The sequence below is a fragment of the Nycticebus coucang genome, chromosome 21 (genome assembly GCF_027406575.1).
Source record: "Nycticebus coucang isolate mNycCou1 chromosome 21, mNycCou1.pri, whole genome shotgun sequence".
In the NCBI taxonomy this organism is placed as follows: Eukaryota; Metazoa; Chordata; class Mammalia; order Primates; family Lorisidae; genus Nycticebus; species Nycticebus coucang.
Window position 1 is genome coordinate 8,658,208 of NC_069800.1, and position 20,773 is coordinate 8,678,980.

Below are 20,773 nucleotides of genomic sequence, written 5' to 3' on the forward strand. Positions count from 1 at the left end.
TAAGTGTGAGATGATCGTCACTGTGGCCTTGGTTTACCATGTGATGTTGAGCACCTCTTCATCTTTCCATATACTTATTCGCATTTGTAGACCATCTTTGGAAAAATGTCCTTTCGGGTGATTTTTCCATTTCATAATAAGGTTATTTGTGTTTTTGTTGTTGATGTTGTTTATACAGAGTGGACGTAAATTTTGTGTGGAATTTACTACATTAAACTATCTTAAATTGCACAGGACTGTAATGTCCACCTGTATATGATTTTAAAATATTTTATCTCATTCTGTAAATTGTCTTTTCATTTTGTTGACCATGTCCCGTGACGCACAGACATTTTAAATTTGGATGTTGCCCCTAATTTTGATTTTATTTGGTGGGCTTTTGGTGTCATATCCAGGAATTCATTGCCAATGTGAATCAACATCAGCCTGCTGGTTATGGTCTCATTTTTACCTGAATGTGAGACATTAACTCAAAATTCTAAAGTGCACTCTAGGGAGAGAAGTTAGAGTTAAGTTATGAACTTTGTGACAGTCAATCTGGTGCCATGCTCACTGCCAGGGGAGGTGCTAGAAAGACAAGAATCCTGGGAGAAGGTCAGTGCAGATTTGAGCAGGCTGGTGGGAAGCGGTCGTGCAACTCCATCACAAAGCAGGGACCCAAACATCAGGTATGTTGGATTTCAGTAAGACATTTCATTTCATCTGATGCCTTTTCAGCATTTGTCGAAGTTGGAGGCTACAAGAGTTTTACGGAGAAGTACATGAATGCCATCCCATCCATAGTGAAGGGGGACAACCTGACAATCAATGCCAGCTGCTACACTCCTCGGGCGGACTCCTTCCACTTATTCCGAGATCCTGCCATGGCGGATGTTCCATGTCTGGGAATGACATTCAGAGCACCCATTACAGCTCTGTGGTACTGGTGCACGGATCAGATGAAGTGTGTGTGTGCACACATGTGTGGGAATTCATTTGCTTATGCTGTTCTTTCCTGTAGAAAAAAAGAATTAGTTTCCATTGTGTACACACACATCAGTTAAACACTCAAACATTTCTACATGGCTTTTTTTTTATTTAATGAAAAATAGCTGCCTGGTACCTCACTCTCTACCCTATTTCTTGTCTCTCGGATGCAGACACTTTCAACTCTTTCAATTAGGTTATTGACATTTATTCATATTTTCTAAATCCCTGTGCTCAGTGTGTGGTCTGTGACCATCAGCAAGGACGTCACCTTGAAGATCATTAGGAATAAACACTTTCAGAAACTATGACTCTGTCCAGAACCATTGAATCAGGATTTGCTCCTTAACTTGATCCTCAAGTGAGTCCAATAAGTGCCCGTGTTGCTGCCCTTTGGTTTCCAGTTTTAGGATTTCTCTGCTGGCTTCCCTCGGTGAGCCGTGAGGGCTCAGCTCTCTTACAACCTTCCATTCTCAGTTCCACACGAGCACATCTTCTGCCCCCCACCCTCTTGATAAATCTTCATCAGAATTTTGTGACTTCTTCAATGAAATTCACAACAGAGCCACAGGACATGATCTGTTTTTTTGTGTGTCTGTCTGTTTTCTTTTAGCTTTTTAGAATATTTTCCATGGTATGTATTCTCCCTAATTTTTTGTTTTAAAATTTCTTACTAATTTTTAATCGTTAAACACCACACCCTAAAAGTATTTCCCTTAATACTTGTAAGCACACCAAGTACTCCACAAACTCTTTTGCTCATTTTCTCTGGGAGCCTCTTTCCTCTCTGTTTTGTGCCCTGCTCTGCCCACGACCCCTTCACTACTATCTTTGGGAAGCCTTTTGCCTCACTCTTGAGTTAAATCTTTTTTTAGCATCCCATGTGATTTTTTTTCTTGGTTTATTCCCTCTTTGGGAGCAATTAATACATCTAGTATTTTTCTGAGATTGGTGTTATCATGGGAGGTCAATTTATTGTGGATTTGCATATTTGAGAATGTCTTCATTCTAACCTTTCCTTGATAGATAATTTAGTCATTTACACATTTCTAGGTTAGGAAGACTTTTCCCAAAGTTATACATTCATTGTATTGTGAATTCATCTGTTAACAGATTAGAATCCAGAATGTATTCTTGATCCTTTAGATATGACTGCTGTTTTCTCTCTGGAAGTTTTTCCTTTGTCATGAGAATTCTGAAAATTCACCACTATTGTATGGATCTATTTTTGTCCCTTGTGATGAGCACCTGTGAGCCTGTTCAACCTGATAATTGATGTCTTAGAAAATTTGGGGGAATTTTTTTCCTTGATTTTTTTCCATTTTGTTTCCTTCTTGGGACCTTCTATTTAGTGGTGGACTCAGCTGTCCTCTGGTGTCTATACCATTTCTCCCCATTTTTATCTTTTGGTTATTTTACTCTGCTTTCTAGAACCCTTCTTTAACTTTATCCTTGTTTTTCTGCTTTTGTTTTTATAACTTTAGAGATCTTATTTTTGGTTTACTGAATGTTCATTTTGATAATCTGGATTTATTTTATTTTATTTTAAATTATTTTCTCTCTGAAGAGTATCTGTGAACTTGAAGCTTATAATTTCACAATTGTTAGCCAGTTTTGAACCATAGTCAGAGCTTTATTTTCTCTATATAATCAACTGCTTTTCAAAAAAAAAAAAATGCAGGCTCAGTGCCTGTAGCACAGTGGTTGCAGTGCCAGCCATATACACCAAGGCTGGCTGGTTTGAACTCATCCCAGGCCAGCTAAAACAACCATGACAACTGCAACAAAAAATAACCAGGGATTGTGGTGGGCACCTATAGTCCCAGCTACTTGGGAGGCTGAGGCAAGAGAATCACTTAAGCCCAAGAGTTTGAGGTTGCTCTGAGTTGTGACACCATGGCACTCTACTGAGAGTGATATAGTGAGACTCTGTCTCAAACAAAAGAAAAATGCATCATTTAACCATTAACCTGTGGAACCATTTCTACTATCTATAATTCATCCCAGACCACCTGACTTGCATCCTGTAAGTGGCCCCGTGTTCACTTTAGTTCTGATGCCCAGCCCAGCTTGCCTACCAGCAGGGCTCCCTGGCTCCCCTGCGGTTTGTGTTATATCTCCACGTACCTGCTTCCAGTCCTCAGCCTAAAAATACGTCTGCTTCCTCAGCACTGAATTGATAACCACTGCTGTCCTCCAAGGACAATCAAGCAGAAAAAGCATCTCTATTATTCTGGTAGTCCTTGAGAAGAAAAAATATCAAGAAGTTATGTCATTATGGGTAGAATTCCTACATTGCTGCAAAATTCTTAGTTAAGAGATTGTATAATTTAAGTAGGGTTAAGAAATAGTATGCATTCCTTTCCCCATGACTGTCATATCATAACTCAATGAGGTTCTCAGAATATTCTGAAGAAATCTAGGAATGAATGTCTCACTGTTCTGTTTTAACGGCTACCTGACCATGGTGTTTCCATGACAAGTGGCTTAATGTCCCATGGAGACAACTGACCCGTAACAAGGGAAAGGCATTGACGATGCCTCTGTGTATTACAGACATAATTTAAACACATAATTTGTGGTGGAATCAGAAGGTGACAACTTTGTACCTGGCAGGGCAGATTACCATTATTGCATTGCTGCCTGGGAGCCGTGAGCATATTTTAATAGTAGCTAATATGTACTGACATCTATATACCAAGGTCCTACATACATTATACCAGATATTCAGAAGTCCTTGCAGTAGGGAATCCTATTTTAGAGATGAGAAACCAGATTCTATTGCCTTTTATTTTCTACTAGCCATGACATCATTTCTCATTGTCATGTTAAACTCTGAAAAGAGATACTTTTTGAAATCATTCTCTGGTTCTTTCACGAGTGTTTTCCTGGCAGGTTATCGTGCAGCCTGGTCTGTGTGGCAAGGACATGTCCCACGTGAAGGCCGCCTGCATCATGTGTGGGTACCTGAAGCTGCTGCCCACGTTTCTCATGGTGATGTCGGGGATGATCAGCCACATTCTGTACACAGGTGAGCCCTGAATCCATATGGCCTGTCTCTGTTCTATGCTTGGATTCTGAGACAAGTTTTTAAGATGCAGTAAAATCGTTACAAACTAGAAAACCCATTCTGGATGGAAGGAAAGGCAGAATTCTAAGTGAAAGAAATAACTTGCATGGCAGGTGGGAGGCAGGGAAATTTGGCACAGTTGCCACTTTGCTCCCTTATCCCACAAGCCTGTCTTCTTGTGGGTATTTGATTCCGTGAATACTGTTTGTGAGTGGCGCGGACTGAGGAAGCACAGAGTGTGAGACATAGCCCGCTGGAAGCTGGAGTAGATTTCAGCTAATTTGAGTTGGGTGAGTGGTAGTGGTTGGGTCTGATGACGTCTTGGACTGAGAAGGGCTTGGAGATGTGCTGTCATATCTTAGTCCCTCTGAGGCAGCTGGAGAACTGAGTCCAATTTCATCGCTTTGGAATCGGGCTGTTTGCGGTATGTGAATTTCTGAGTCATCTGAGGGTAACTTCTAGTGCTGAAAGTCTTCCTAAAATATACACTTTCTTTTGTTATTATGAAAAGTGGGGAGAATGTAACCAATTTCCTACAGAAATCCATTGGGTAAGACTCAATGGATTTCATGTTTTCTCAGGGGGCACATTAGTTTATTTCACTGAACTCTAACTGAGACAAACACATCAAGGGACCAGAATCCCTTCTCATTGCAGCCTCATGGTGTGTTTTATAACAGGAAGGAATGTGTAGCCATCTAAGTAGGGAACTGCTAAAGAAATCATTGTATATTTCTTTTCTGTAAAGTTGCACAGAAGAGACTGAAGAATATCTCAAAACTTGGGAAATTGCTGAGGTTATTATGTTACATGTAAAAAGAAGGTTACAAAATAGTATCTCAACCATTACCATAGTTATGCACAAAAAATTATTCTCTGGGAAAAAAGATTAGAAAGGGATATAGAAAAGAAGCTCATATCATAAACTGTTATTATCCTGGATCATACTTTATCAACTTTCTCTATATTTTGTTATGATATGTTTAATGATAATTTTTAAACAAAACAAACAAACAAACAAAAAAAAAAACAAGCACACAAACAAACAAAACCCATTGTCTTATGCAATTGCCGGTGGCATGAGGCATCATCACGCACCAGGTACTCAGCCTGATTGGCCATTACAAGTGACACCTCCTCTGAGATGTAGGCAAAACACGCCGGGCTAAATAAGACCAGACAAAGGACTTAACTTCCTGTGTATCCCTGCAATGTGTTGTTCCTGAAGGAATTTCTTCCCTTGCTGTTTTTCTGGAGGGTGGGATCAGCGTCCTCTCTTTGCTCTCATGCTGTGGCTGGGCCACATCCCAAGAGAAAGCCCCACCCCATGGGTCAGCTCAAGGAGAGCTGCAGAGATGAGATGCTACGAGCTCTTGTTCTAGGCAAAGCAGCAACAGACCTATGGTATGGACTTCAAACTTCAATCTCCAATTTTAAGGCAAATGTCTTTTCTTCCCCATGATCTACTGAAGTTACCAATTTGTTCAGCTGTTGTGATTTGTGGCTGTCTGGACTTCACTGAACTCACCCCTGAAACCTTCCTCAGATAAGATGTCCTGTGTGGTGCCTTTGAATGTGTGAAACACTGTGGCACTGAAGTCGGCTGTGCCAACTATGCCTGCGCAATCGTGGTGCTGGAACTGCTACCTGCAGGTAGGAAATGTCCCTGCTGAGATGGCCTTGGAGGTCTTCATGGGTGGGACTTCAGGAAGGGCTGTCGTATAGTTCTTGGTAATTCTGACATCCATTAATTCATATCTGTGCATCAGACATTTTGTGAGCACCTTACATAGGCTACAAGCCCTTTGCAAAGCCTGGAGATTTTATAGACAAACCAGATACATTTCCTGTCAGAAGACACCTTCCTTACTTCTACAGATTCAAGATTATCTTCCAAGGCAATTAAAAAGAGTTAAATGATCTGCTTGTCAATAAAAGAGTTTAATGGCCATAAAATTATAAATGCAGGGGCTAGAGGATAACTATTTATTCTGCCTTTTTTGGACTAGTGGTATTCAAATATTATATTTCAATCTATTTAATATACAGCCATTTATTGAGTGCCTATCATGTGCCAGGTATTGCTCTTGCACTTAGAAAATATCAGTAAAATAGGTACAAAGCCCCTGTCCTTAAGAGTTCACATTTTAGCATTTTGAAATAGCAAATAAACAACACATATAATTTAAGTACATTGTTAGGATTCCAGAAGGATTTCCTACTGGAGTGAACAGAAGCAGCGTCAGGTACAGAGCTCAGGACTGACCAGAAAATCTCATCAGAGGTTGGCTAATATCTGTGACCTTTCCTTCACAATGATATACATGAGCTTCATCAATAGGAAGGAGGCGGGAGTCACTGGCATGAATACCTCCATCCACTGTCTGTCAGGGAGGTTTAGAGCCTACTTGGCAGAGGAAACTGGTTCAAAACTCTTGTCTTTGCTCCTGCAGAGACTTCTTTAGCAGAAAAACTTACTCGCCTTCTTCCTTTCCAGTTATCTAAGGCTTTAGGAACCCAAGAGTTCCTTCCCCAAATAAATATGCTAAAACATGGTTTCCATTCTTCTAAAACTTGCTGCAGGGGATGATCTCTAAGTTTATACTTAAGACTAAAATTCTATACTGGATTATTCTTGGATCATTAAGAAATATGCAGAAACCTCCACATACTGATGTAGATGGATAAGGACATTAATTAATGCTCCAGATGACATGTTTAAATGGCTCTCCTGTTGAGCAAGGCTCTCATGGAGCATGGTGTCCAGTGACTAACAAAGCCCCTCCTGCCTCCAGGACTGCGTGGCCTGATGCTGTCTGTCATGCTGGCCTCTCTCATGAGCTCTCTGACCTCCATCTTCAACAGTGCCAGCATCCTCTTCACCACGGACATCTACACCAAAGTGCGGAAGCAGGCATCAGAGAGAGAGCTCCTGATAGCTGGAAGGTGAGGGAACCCTGGTTTCTCCCTAGAATCTTCTGGAGAAGTGCATATGTCTACGTGGACTAGGATTAGGATATTCAAACACCGACACAATTGCATTCATTAAGCAGTGGACCATTTTAGAAAGGGACAGACTCATGGAGGGGGCTAATTCCAAGACACTGCTGGGAGAGTTCCCTCCATGCAGTGGTTCCTGAATACCCAGTGGTCTTTGAAGACAGAGAGCTTGAAGGAAATAAGCAGAAAGAAAGGATTGTCTTCTTTCTTCCCTTTATACTTTCTGAGTGGACCCTATATTGTCATAGAATTTTCTAACATTTTAAAGATCAAAGTGTAATGTTCAGAAATATAGTGTAATATACAGAAGTGTATATATACATAAGTGTAATATACAAAAGTAATATACAAAGTGTAATATACAGAAATCATAAAACATAGCTGTATAGCTCCATAGTTTATTATAAAACGAGCACCCATTTAACCACCAACCAAGTTAAGAAATGGAGATTACCAGCATCTAGAAGCCCCCTCTGGGCTCCAACTTCCCAAAGCTAACCACTGAGACGCTGAATTGTATAATGTGTCTTTTCCCAGTTTCAGGTAATGAAAATAGACGAACTCAAAATTTAATCCTTGTTGCAAAGCTTCTTTCCTCTGTGTTATTTTGGGATATCCCATCATGTTGCTGTGAGTAGCTGAAATCTGTTCACTTTCTTTCAATGTGGTATTTCATCACAGTAATATATCTGCTCTACTCATGGACATCAGAATTTATCTGCTCTACTCATGGACATCTGACTTGATCACTTTTGTTAATGTCTCTTGGTGAACATTGGCACACATTTCTACTGAGGAGATTGTTACAAATGTGCATGTATTACAAAGCCTACAAACTTAGCCTTTCAAAATTTAGCCATTCTTTTTAGAAAGGACTACAAGAAGAGATCTTAAAAGAAATTGTGACTCTTTCAAAAAATGGTACAATTGATGGTGATGATGATTCTCAATGTTGGAGGGGCTTTAAAATGTTTGCACGTAGGATCTATTAAGTATAGAGTATAAATGTATTTTCTTGTTGTTGTTGTTGTTGCGGTTTTTGCCTGGGGCTGGGCTCAGACCCACCACCCTCAGCATATGGGGCCGGCACCCTACTCCTTGAGCCACAGGCACTGCCCCAGAGTATAAATGTCTTAACACAATAATTAAGTAAATGAGGTGAGGGATATATTAACTAGTGTGATGTAAGCACTCCAAATTGTGTATGAAATCAGCACATTGTACCCCATATATGCGTTAATGAACACATGATCTTTGTGTTTATGACTTAATTAAAAAAATAAAATGGTTGACTAGAGCCTTCTGACACTTACCTTCTCCACAATAAAGAAGTAAAATATGAAATAGATGATCACAATTTGAATAGGTGACAGGAAACTTCTAAAGCAAGGAAGGAGAGAAAAGGAAGGCAGCCTGCATGACAAGGACTTGCCACGAACCAAGAGAGGCTTCCTGATGAGACGTGAAGTGAAGCCAACCACCCACAGCCTATATTCCTGCCATGCACTCTTACAATTCAAGCCACAGGAGAGACTCTTGCTTGACCTTTCTGGGCAATGAACCTCAAATAGGGAGGTGCCTGGAGACCATGTGAATGCATTGCTTCACCTTCACAGGGGAAACACACAATGGGTCCCACATCCACCCCCCAGTCCTAGGGAGCTACAGCACAGTGCCAATGTGAGAGCCCAGCCCCCACCGAACTGAGCCTATCCCTGGAGCCAAACAGCCCCTCCATCTCCACATCACTGGAGCCCCCTCTACATGCCCCCCCATTTCCTGCTGCTCTTGTCGGTGCCATCAGAGCCAAAGGTAAACCATTCTGCACCAGCAGAAGAGCTATTGCACATTTTGTGCTCCTCCCCCTTGAGTTGTTGCTACTGCTGGTTGCCAACACTGTGGCCGAGGTAGGAGCAACTGACAGCAACTCTGTTTCCTCCAGAAGTGGGGCTGCTGCACACTTGTAAGAGCTCTGAGGTCGGACTCCTTCATCCATGGCAGCCACCCGAGGCCAAATCACATGTCCCCAGCTTCCTGCTTCCATCTGTTGTCAGTGAAAGCAGCCCTGCCCCTGACAGCATCACGGGCACAGTTGTTTCCTGTACTGTAACATTTCAGTCCTTTCTTTTCTTAAGAACTTATATAGTCAAGGAGCTTGATTTTGTTTGGAAAAATCAACAAATGGCAACAGGAATGAGTTCAAAAACTAAAGTACAACAAACGTGCCTATAATAACTTATGTTTAATATCTACAAGATTTTATTTTCTTGTCAGGATATTTATTCTTGCAACAATTGTCATCAGTATCCTGTAGGTCCCACTAGTACAGGCATCTCCAAATGGACAACGGATCTGTTACATACCAGCGATGGGTAGTGATCTTGGATCTCCAGTTGCAGCCGTCTCCCTGCTCGCCGTCTTCTGTAAAAGAATCAACGAACAGGTCAGTGGAAACTGAAAAAGCATTCTCCCCTATAGAGTGGGGAAAAATTGTTTCTTCCACTGCATTCTTGATACCCTATTTATACAAATTGTAGCCCATCTCAATTTCTGTTGAAGTCAGCCACAATTTTTGAACCTCACTAAAGGATAAAAATACAGTACACATTCATGGTACAGTGTTTATATTTCTTAAAAAATATTGTGTATGTGAATTTCCCAGTGCTGAGGAACACAGGTTTAGGAAGCAGACTGTCACAGTCCAATCATGGCTGTACTACCTAATAGTATCGTGATCTGAAGAAAATTACTTGGCTTTGTAAAATGAAGATAAAGATAGTGTCTATTTATGGTATTGTGGGCTCCTGTGAGGATTAAATGAGATAGTACATGAAATGCTTAGAGGAAAACCCTTAGTAAGGGTTAAAAATATGTTAATTTCCATCATGAAACTTGAGCACTACATGTATGATCAACTATAGTGGACCATGTACATTCAATCCCTTACTTGTTCCTTGGTTATTAGCTTTATTATTAAGATTTTGAACATGAGGATCAGATGCAGAGATGTTACTATCAAAATTCTTTTCACATATTACTTAATATTAGAAAGTAAAGTCATGGGATTCAGACTCGGGTGTTCCTTACTCCAAAGCTCATATCATTATATTAATACCCAGACAATACCATTTTCCTAAAGCATGGCGTCTTGAACAAAGGAAGAGGGGCGTATCTTTCCACCTGTATCAACGCCTCAGGGAAAATGAATGCTTTGCATTGTACAGAGCTTAATAGAACTCTCAAAACTACCTAATATCAGTTCTACAAATTGTGTAACATAATTCATAATTTAATTTGTAAAATAAGTCATAATTCCATATATGTATGTGTATGTATAGGCCTGCATATATGTACACATATATATTAATATGTGTGTGTGTGTGTATGTGTGTGTCAGGAAAATTTCGTCTTGAGTCAGTGTAGACAGTAGTTTCCTGGAGTTAGAGAATCAACATTGCAGTAGTGTTGCCCCAGTAATAAACATATATGTTTGCAATTTTCTCTGTTTTGGTAACTTTGTGTTCAATGTCAGCCATTTGTTGCTCCTTCACTGAGGAAGCAGCAAGGTGATAATTATGACTTCCTTGAATGAGTTTCTGATCTTTTCTAAACACTCCTATTTTGTTCTTGCTTCTTTTGCAGGGAGCATTCTGGGGCCTAATCACTGGACTTGTGATGGGCCTTATTCATATGATCGCAGAGTTTTCCTATAGAACAGGGAGCTGCCTGGCTGCCAGTGACTGTCACAACATTATCTGTGGAGTGCACTATCTGTACTTTCTCTTCATTCTCTTCTCTGGGATGACTGTGGATGCTCTGGGAATTTCTCTGTTAACAAAACCCATTCCTGACGTACCTGTGAGTGATAAGTAATGGATTTATGCTCATTTAAAAATAAGGGTTTGTTGCCTTCTAAAGTTGTTGCTAGTATATGACTCCCAGGCAATGTATTCATTGTAATACTACAGTGAGAACAGCCCTGAGAGATTATCATCCAGTCCTTCAAACAAACAACCATTTGCACCTAAAATGTGCAAACCAGCAGGGATAGGAAGTAAGATGTTAGGAAATGAGTGTCATACTTCTCAAATTTCACAGTGCTTTCAGGAGATAAATGTACACCATTTTTAAAACAGGATGTGGGGAAGAGAATGACAACTGTTGTCTAAAGACTTCACTGCAGAACTGTCACTGGGTTGTGCCGGTTTTGGGTGAGGAGAATGTCGTATGCAGAACGAACACGGGTATAGAGAGAGAAGGAAGAAAAACACACAGCGTAAGGGGGAAGGACAGAGAAAGCGGAGTAATGAGAAGCAGTTTTTGGCCAGGGCTGGGTTTGAACCTGTCACCTTGGTATATGGGGCCGACACCCTACTCCTTTGAGCCACAGGCGCCACCCATGAGAAGCATTTTTTACTTTAAAATTGGCAATACTTTTAATATGAATTAAATATAGTGTTTGTGAAGATGTGGAGAAATTCCCGTAGTCCAGAACTGTGGATGAGTGACTAAGCTTTATAATTTACAGGAGGGCAATTGAACAGTATTTATCATTTCAAAATTTCTATACCTTAAGAGTCAACAATCTTACTTTTAGGAGCTTGTTATATACAAATTATTTACAAGTACTTATATATATGTAAATATATATATAAATACATATGTATATATACATCATACACACTCATATATGTATATATGTGATTTTCTCTGTAAAAGTTTAAAAATGGAAAACAGTGGGAAATCCAAACTTCATCATGAAGAGCCTGAGTACACAATAATAGTGTATTGAATATTATGCATCTGCATAAAATATTAAGAGGCACGCAGAAAAATAAGTGCAGAATAATATGATAATGTAGAGTTGTGCATTTGTACTAAATTTCCTGTAGATAGATACATGTTTGTCCAACCATAGAAAAAAGTCTTAAAGCATACACTCCTGAAATTTTCTACAAAAAGTATCTCAGTAGAAAGGGGCACTGGAGGGCCCTTGTAGATATTAATCATTTTAAAAATAGAAATAGAGCCTATATTCTATTTTTTCTTCCATCCCATTACCTTGAGTCCTTGTGAATCCTTGTAGTTTAGATGTATTTCTTGGAGGCGGTAAATACCTGGGTTGTGTTATTTCATCCATTCAGCCAGTCTTTTAAGTGCTGCCTTCAGACCATTAAAACTGACTTTTAGTGTTGATATTTTGGATATTGTTCTATTCAACATGTTAGATTATATCTTACTGTTTTGTATTCTCTTTGACACTATTGTTTTGGAAGAGCCATGAGCTATTACACTTTTTGGCAGCTATCGTGCTGTTGTATGTTAATGAACTTTTGAGCATTTCATGTAGGGCGGTTCTAATAGTAACAAATGCCCTCAGTCTTTGTGTGTCTGGGAACAACATTATATGCACTTAACTTATGTAACTTAGTTTAACATGACACAATATCCTTGGCTAGCAGTTATCCTATTTAAGGACACTAAAAACAAGATCCATTCCTTAATTGTTTGTAAAGCTTCTCTTGAGAAGCCTGCAATTAGTCTAATGGGTTTTCCTTTGTAAGTTATTTGTTAATTGATGTTTTGGAACACTACTCATGAGATTCTCTCCTTTGTGTTAATTCTGGCCAGTGTTATGATGAATCACATACCTTGATGGTTCCCTTTTGCAATGAGTCTCCTAGGTATTCACTGGACATTCATCTTTTCTTTATGTCTAAATATCTTGCAAGATGAGGCAATTTTTGTAATTATTCTCTTAAATAGGTTTTCTAAGCCTTGTGTTTAGTCTTCTTTACTCTCATAGATGCCTGTGGGTCTTACATTTGGTCATTTTATATATGTGTAATCCCATATTTCTCTTAAACCTTCTTCATTTCTCTTGATTCTTTGTTATTTTGACTGATTTAGTTAGTTAGAAAGACTTGTCTTCAAGCTCTGCAGTTCTTTCATCTGCTTGGTGTAATCCACTCTTAACATTTGCATTGGGTTTTATATTTATGTAAATGAGTTTTTATTTCTGGAAGTTACTTTCTTTTAATGTATCTATTTCTTCAATAAGCTTTTTTAAAAAATGTTTTCACTGGTTTCTTTGAATTTGTTTTCCATTTTCTCTTGAAAGTCATTGAGAATCCTTATAACTCATGTTTGGAATTTTTTTTTTTAATATGACATTTTACTATTTTTATTTTGGTCGGAATTCACTGCTAGAGAGCTGTTGTGCTCTTTTATGGGTGCCCTTTCATGCTGATTCTCCATACTCCCAGAATTCTTGCACTAAATTCCTTCTTTTTTTTTTTTTTGCCGGAAACAGGTTTGAACCCACCACTTCCAGTATATGACGCTGGCACCCTACTCCTTAGATCCACAGGTGCCACCCACTGAATTCCTTTTAATTGGTAGCAACTGCCTATTTTTGTCTCCCCCCACCCCTTACTCATAAGAGTGTGTCTGTAGCATATGTTGGAAAAGAACCTTTGGCTTTGCTTGTGAGTACTTAGAAGGTGGTCTAGATTCTGAATGAACACCTTGGTTACAAATATCCTTCATGTGGTGGTTTTCTGAATTTCCAGTTACATGTAGACTATAGTAATAGTGTGCTATGTACATAAGCAATACTATCTCCTTTTGACAAGGAAAGTTGGAGTCTTTGAAATCCTTTATCTTTCCCCAGCCCTACAGTCTCTCAACAATGTGAATTATATTGGAATGGTAGGTTTAATCTCTATGACAGTATGAGCTGCTTTTGGGTGAGAGTCAGCCAAGCTCTGTATAATTGACTCAGTAAATACTGTTTGGGGATGTATAAGTTGCCCTCCTTGCCACTCGGTGTTGATTTCAGAAAATAGCCAGCTGCAGTTTTATTTTGGGGGACCTGGGAGGGGCTCTGGCACTTCAAGAGAAGCACTCCAATGCCCAAGGCAGTCAGTGGAGCCCTGGATCTCCTAGGGGACTACTTCACTGGCTGGGAGTGTGTGGGGTGAGTCTTGCTTCAGTCTCCACAAAGGTGGGCATAAAAGCTGTCCTGGTGAGGATTAAAGGACAAATCTGAGGCCACTAGGGAAAGCCACCATGGAGGGGCTGAAATGGACCCACCAAGCCAAAAGTCTGCTCACGGAGAAGAACCCCTCTGGGATTCACAGTCTGGCAGAAATGCACAGCCTGTACTCTTTTCTCCCCTGCCCCAAGGTCTCCTTCCAATATCTGGCCACAAGCAGCAGAGCAAAGTAGCTGAGCTCACCAGCAATGGTGTCACAGGCTGGAATTTTTCTACCCAGGATTTTGCCCAGGGCTGAGAGATTGGCTTTCATGTGAGGAGAGGGATGCACTGTGAGTGTGCTGGGGTTCGGACCCACACTACAGTCTCCTTTCAATTCTGCCCTGAGCTCCCTTACCTCCTAATATTAGTTCAGAAATCTCCATTCTATTCCCTCAAGAATCTAGATTGAATCCTGGGCGTATGGGATTTGGCCTGGGGGATACCTTTGGTCCTCCAAGTTCAATTGCTGACCATGCCACAGAGACATGCACTGTTTCCAAGTTGTGCATGGAGTGCTCAAGTAGGCTTAGTGCCCCTCCATGTGGGTGTGTACCTTGCTTTGCTGAAGTAGCCAGGCAAGCAGCACCAGGGAGGGCTGGCAGACAGGGATCTCATAGTCCAAGCACCACTTGGTCCACTGGCAGGTCCATAATAGGAAAAGTATGAGCCCCCACTTTCTGTGGGAGTCTCACTGTAGGGAATATACCAACCAGAGGGGAAGCAGCTGCCCCAGAGACCAGGTCAATTGTCCCTTGGTGAACATGTGCCACTCAGCAACAGTAGGAAGGGGAGGAGACACAGAGGCAAGAGTCTGCATGGAAGTGATCTGGCATACTGATCCTCTTTGATTTTATCCCAAGAAGGCATCCTGCCTAGGATGTCGTAGCTCTTGGATTACACAGTTACCCTGAGACCCACAAGTCCACTGTGGCCACCACATTCTGGAAGGGCAATGGGAAGTGTTTCTGGTGGGATCAGTGACATGAATGTCAGTAGCTCCCTGGGGAGCACAAAGACACACAATAGGTAGGGACACACCATGGCATCCATCATCTCAACTCAGGTTTGTGTTGATCGGGGACACTGGCCACCTAGTGCTCTGTTTTCAAGAAGCTCCTCATTCACTGGCAGCAGCTTTTGGGCTTTTGGGGATGGAGAAGCTCTCCAGCAGGTCTGTAGCCATCAGTCTGCCAGAGATGTGAGTGAAGGAGAAACTTTCCATAAGGACATAAACTTTCCAAAGGACTCCAAGTGTCTGGGGGGATTGATCTCTGCCAAAATCTTGCTCCTTCCTGTTTGTTTCCACAATGTCTTCCCACAGATTCTTCAGTAGGATCTGGCACTTTTCCCTTAGAGTTATATATATATATATATATTTTTTTTTTTTTAATCTAAAAAGTTTCCTTTCTGGGACGTTCTGATGATCTATGTCTCTAGTTATCCACCTTTCCCTCCTCCTCCTTCATTGACTTGAATTGTGGATTCAAAAGCCCACTGATTTTTGGAACAATTTTCTTAGAATGACCCAGTGCTGGTGTTATTAATTGTGCCCAATACCATGCCTTGTATCTGTGGCCAAAATATGACAAAGTATATGATAGCATAAATTCTATAGTATTAAAATTATATTTACAGAAAAAATCACAAGTATAAAGCTTAATGGTTTAAGATAATGGTATAGCTTACAAATGTTTTAAGGTGGGTTGGGAAAAGGGAAATGTAAGGTAATAATTGCAGTTGTAACTCAAGAATAGTACAATCTAAACATGATAGATCTTGAAAGAGAACTTAAGAAGATATTCTAAAAGTTGATAAAGCATCCACTACATAAACTGACTTTGAGGTTGTTGTGAGCTGTGACACCACAGCACTCTACCCAGCACACAGAATGAGACTCTGTCTAAAAAAAAAAAAAAAAAAAAAAAAGTTCAATATATGGAAGAAAAAGTAGTAATCATCTGTTTTTTTCTAAGTTGAAAAAGTATATCTTTATTTTGCTTTAATAGGCTAGATAATATCTTATTATCAGATTATTATTTGTCTACATCTTGAGACTAATAACAAATTATAAATTATGGAACTAAAAAGTTTCAAGACTTTTGTTTATGGTAAAGGTAGACCAAATAATTTTTTTTTTTTAATAGAGTCTCACTTTGTCACCCTTGATAAGAGTGTATGGCATCACAGCTTAAAGCAACTTCAAATTCTTGGGGTCAGGTGATCTTCTTGCTTCAGCCTCCCAAAAAAAAAAAAAAAAGAAATAATGTTTTAGGTAGCAAAATTTGGATGATAAGAAAAATGAATGAAGCTAGGGTTAGTAGTGAAGGTAGGTTAGTTAAATCTTAATGCTTCTGAAATTATAAATCCGGAACTATAAATTTTAAGCATATTATTTAAAGTTTTGAATAACTACCAGAATTAAAAACAGAGATCATTTGAAATGGGTGGCATGCTTTTGTGAATGAGTGTGGTAGGAGACATTATCTTTATGATCTATACTCTTCTGTGCAGTTTTATTTTTTAAAACTATGCAGTAGTAAAAGGTAGCATCAGCATATTGCAAATATTTCTTACTAATATACTTGTTTGTATTCTCCTCTATTCAGCTGTCTCGCCTGTGCTGGGTTCTTCGAAACAGTACAGAGGAATGAATTGATTTAGATGCAGATGAGCAAAGGCAGGATGAAACTGAGGATGGTGTTGGAGAAGGTAATATCTTGATTTTTCATGTAGGAATTCTGTATGTGTATGGTTTGTGCTGTCTTTCTTTTACCGCTACATTCAGCTTTTGATCATTACATTTATAAAAAAACTGAAACTTTAAACTCTTACCTTTCCAACAACCAAGACAACATATGAAATTCATCTATTCATTTGCTTCCCTGTCAGTCTGTGCATCCATCACCCATCTGTGAAACCGTATTCCAGATTCCAAGTTGCCAATCAATTACAAACCCTCTTACTCCTAATTATTCATTAAGGTTACAATCTTGATTGGCTGTGATTAAGCAGGTAACCTTTCTCTCTTATGTTGTTTCTCACTTTTCTCCCATTATACCCTATGTTCCAGACAGACAGTTTTTGTCATTTTCCCCACATACAACAAGCACACTAAAATATTTCTACATCTTTTTCAAGAGGAAAAATACGTATTCTTTGGAACTTTTTTGTTGTTTGTTTTTGAGACAGATCTCTCTCTCTATTGCCCAGGATAGAGTACTGTGACATCATAGCTCACAGAAACCTCAAAGTCTTGGGCTAGCTAGAGCAGTCCTCTTGCCTCAGCCTCCTGAGTAGGTGGGGCCACAGCTATGAGCCACTACATCCCACTAGTTTTTCTGTGTTTAGTGGAGATGGGGTCTCGCTCTTCTTCAGGCTGGTCTTGAACTCCTGAGCTCCAGGAATTCTCCCACCTCAGCCTTTCAAAGTACTGAGATTACAGTCAGAAGCTACAGTGCCTGGCCCAAACTAACTTCATATCTCACTTTCTTCACAAAATGTCTCCAACGTCCATGCTCAGGACTCATGACTCTTTTTAAAAAACTATTAACAAGGTCTCTAGCACTTCATGCTATGTTGTCTTTTTCTCCCTCACATTAATATATGGGTATAAACTATTAGGTTACATTGTTTTCATTTCTTAGGTAAAGTCCAAGTTATAGTTGAGCCTTGCTATGATGTTTTAAACTGGACACTAACTGTTCTGTTTGGGATTTTGTTCTTCCAACTAAAGGAATAGTTAATGCTTTCTACTTTTTAAATTTTTTTTTATATCAGCTCTCCTGAGTATGAGTGGCCCATAATTTTCTTTTCTTTTCTCTTATTTTTTTCTTTTCTATTTTTTTCATTTCTGTTCTCTTCTCCTTTCTTTTCTTTTTTTTTTCCTTAGTCTCCATTTGATTTTTGGTATTAAAATCATAGTGTTCAAATTCAATAAACCAGAAATTATCCCATTTATTCACTTTAAGGAAATATTTCAAAACAATCAAAATTATATCTTCATTGAATTTTGGTATTTTGTCAATAATGCCAATAGTGTTACTTGTCGAGTGGGGGGAGACAGAGAGCAAGCAAGAGTCAAATTTATACAAGTGCAGGGCTATTTAGAATACTTATTCATTAATCAGTTTGGGAAAGTTATATGTTTGGGGGATTTTGGACAATTAATACACGTTTTTAAGTATATTGGAATAAAGCTATTTATAATATCTACTTATCCATCTCTGCTGCCTCTATAATTAGATTTAGACTTATCTAGTGTACTTTTCTCAAAAGATAAACTTTGGCTTTGTTATTTCTGTTATTATCCTTCCTTTCTACATTGCTACTTTGTGTTTTCGTTTGTATCCCCATCTATCTACATTATTTGGTTTTCTTATGTTTTTCTTTTCTAACTTTATTTTTAACATTATTGCATATTTTGAAAGATATCCCAACATTGATTTCCAGTGAATCTGGACATTTGCTTTCTTCTTTTCTAATGTCAGTAACTAAAGCCATATACATTTCCCTAAAAACAACACTTCTGCTGTTTCCCACAGATTTTAATTTCTATAAATTTCATACTTCTGCTGTCTCTCACAGATTTTAATTTCTGTGAAATTTTAATTTAAGTTCTATCATTTTCATACTTTTGCTGTCTTTCATTGATTTTAATTTCTATAATTTTCATTACCATTTATTTCTGAATATAGTTTTCCTTTCATTATTATTTTTCATAAACATTTACATTTAGAAATATGTTTTAATTTTTCCAGTGCTGCAACTAATGATCTTGTACAAAAGTCTTTTTGTATTTTTCCTTATTTGATTGTTGTGTCAAAAGATTAATATTCATGGAATTTTGCTGGGTACAACCAAATTCCCCCCATAGGAGGTGAGTTAAGCTTTCCTAGCAACAAGGTGTGAGACTGTCTTTGTCATATGGCACATTGTGACACCTTGGCATTTATGCCACTGCTAAGTGAGCAATTATATCTCAGTATAGGTTTTGCTTAAGATTTACTTTTATATGTGAGTTTAAAAAGCATTTGTCTATTTTCTTTGACTTGGTAATCTCTTTAACATGTTTACATGGAGCTGTTGAAAATCTCTCTCAAGAGATTTTAGATTTTCTCAAGATATATGTATGTATATATTTATAATATATATTTTGGGTAGCTATTATATTATATATTTCTATATAACTCTCTCTATATATATTTATTTTAAGTAGTTATATATTTAAGATAGTTAATCCTTTATGATATAATATACAGATGTTTTCTTCATTTGGTCATTTGTTTTTGCTTTGTTTATTGAACTTTATGCCATGGAAAAGTTTTGTATTTTCACATAATCAAATCTACCTGCATTTTCTCGGGAGTTTCTCTAACATTAATTATAAGCAGCTGTAGTCATTCCTTACAGTCATCTGCACTACACTGACAGGGATTTCCAGTTCCCATATTTGGTGGTTATTTATTTATTTTTATTTGTTTTCTTGAGCAATCTCGTGGATGTCTCAGGAAGACTTGGGACTTGTTCTGTGGTTTGCAGGAAATGGGACCCAAGCTGACCAAGGAGGAGGAAGAGGCCCTTAGGAAGAAGCTGACTGACACATCTGAGAGGCCTCTCTGGAGGACTGTGGTGAGCATCAATGGCATCCTCCTCCTGGCCATGGTGGTCTTTGCTTATGGCTATTTTGCCTGAACTCTACCTGAACCACTAGAATAGTTAGTAATAAGTTATAACAAGGCAAGGGGTAATTGTATTGATTTTAATTCTATAGTTTATGTTGTAAAGGGGAGAGGAGCAGTTGGTAATTTTGCCTAATGAGGTGACTTAAAGACTTGACATTTTACTTTTGTTGTTTCTTTGTGTAGTTAATAAAAAGAAAGCTGATAATTTGTGAAAGTATGAAGTGATCCTATGTACGTGTACACCAGTCATATAGGCCTAAATACTTTTGTTCAGATTTATCAATCTATCATTAACAAACAAAAATTGTACATATTCAAGGCATTAATTTACAATGAAATATTTTGATGTATCTATGTTTTGAAACACTGCCCACCATCCAGTTGTTTGACACACCCATCACTTTATGTGGTTAACTTTTGTGAGAACAATTAACATTTAATGTGAGCAAATTTCAAGTATACAGGACAGAATTATTAACTGTAGTCACCATGCTGTACCTTGATTAGAGAGTGACATTCCCTTCTATTAACTGGAAGGTGGTGCCCTTTAACCAACATCTCCTCACTAACTCCACCCCTCAGCCCCTGGCAAACACCACCTGCTCTCTGCTTCAATGTATTCAACTTTTCATTTCAGTCTTATTCTCAATAGCCAAGGTAAGGGGACAAACCTGAAGTAGATGAACGATGAACAAAATATGATGTATACATACAGAGGAGTATTCAGACAATAATGACAAAGGAAAGCCTGCTATTTGCAACATGGCGGAACATGAAGGACATTTTGCTAAGTGAAATCAACCAGACACAGGAAGGCAAATACAGTACGATCCACTCACAGGTGGAAAGTTTTTATTTTATATAGTTGATCAGGCATGATGCCCTACATCCCACTTGCTTTCTGCAGTTTCCAGAAATGTCCATTTAAAAAGAGCACCTCAGTAGTGGACATCCTTGTCTGGTTCCAGTTCTAAGTGGAAAAGCTGTCAGTTTCACTCAATTAAATATGATGCTAGC

The 20,773-nt window shown here is 38.8% G+C and overlaps 1 pseudogene; it reads left to right on the forward strand.

Annotated features, from left to right (window-relative positions):
* Window positions 1-545: 545 nt before the first annotated feature.
* Window positions 546-19,766, forward strand: LOC128573439 (solute carrier family 5 member 4-like; annotated as a pseudogene).
* Window positions 19,767-20,773: the final 1,007 nt, after the last annotated feature.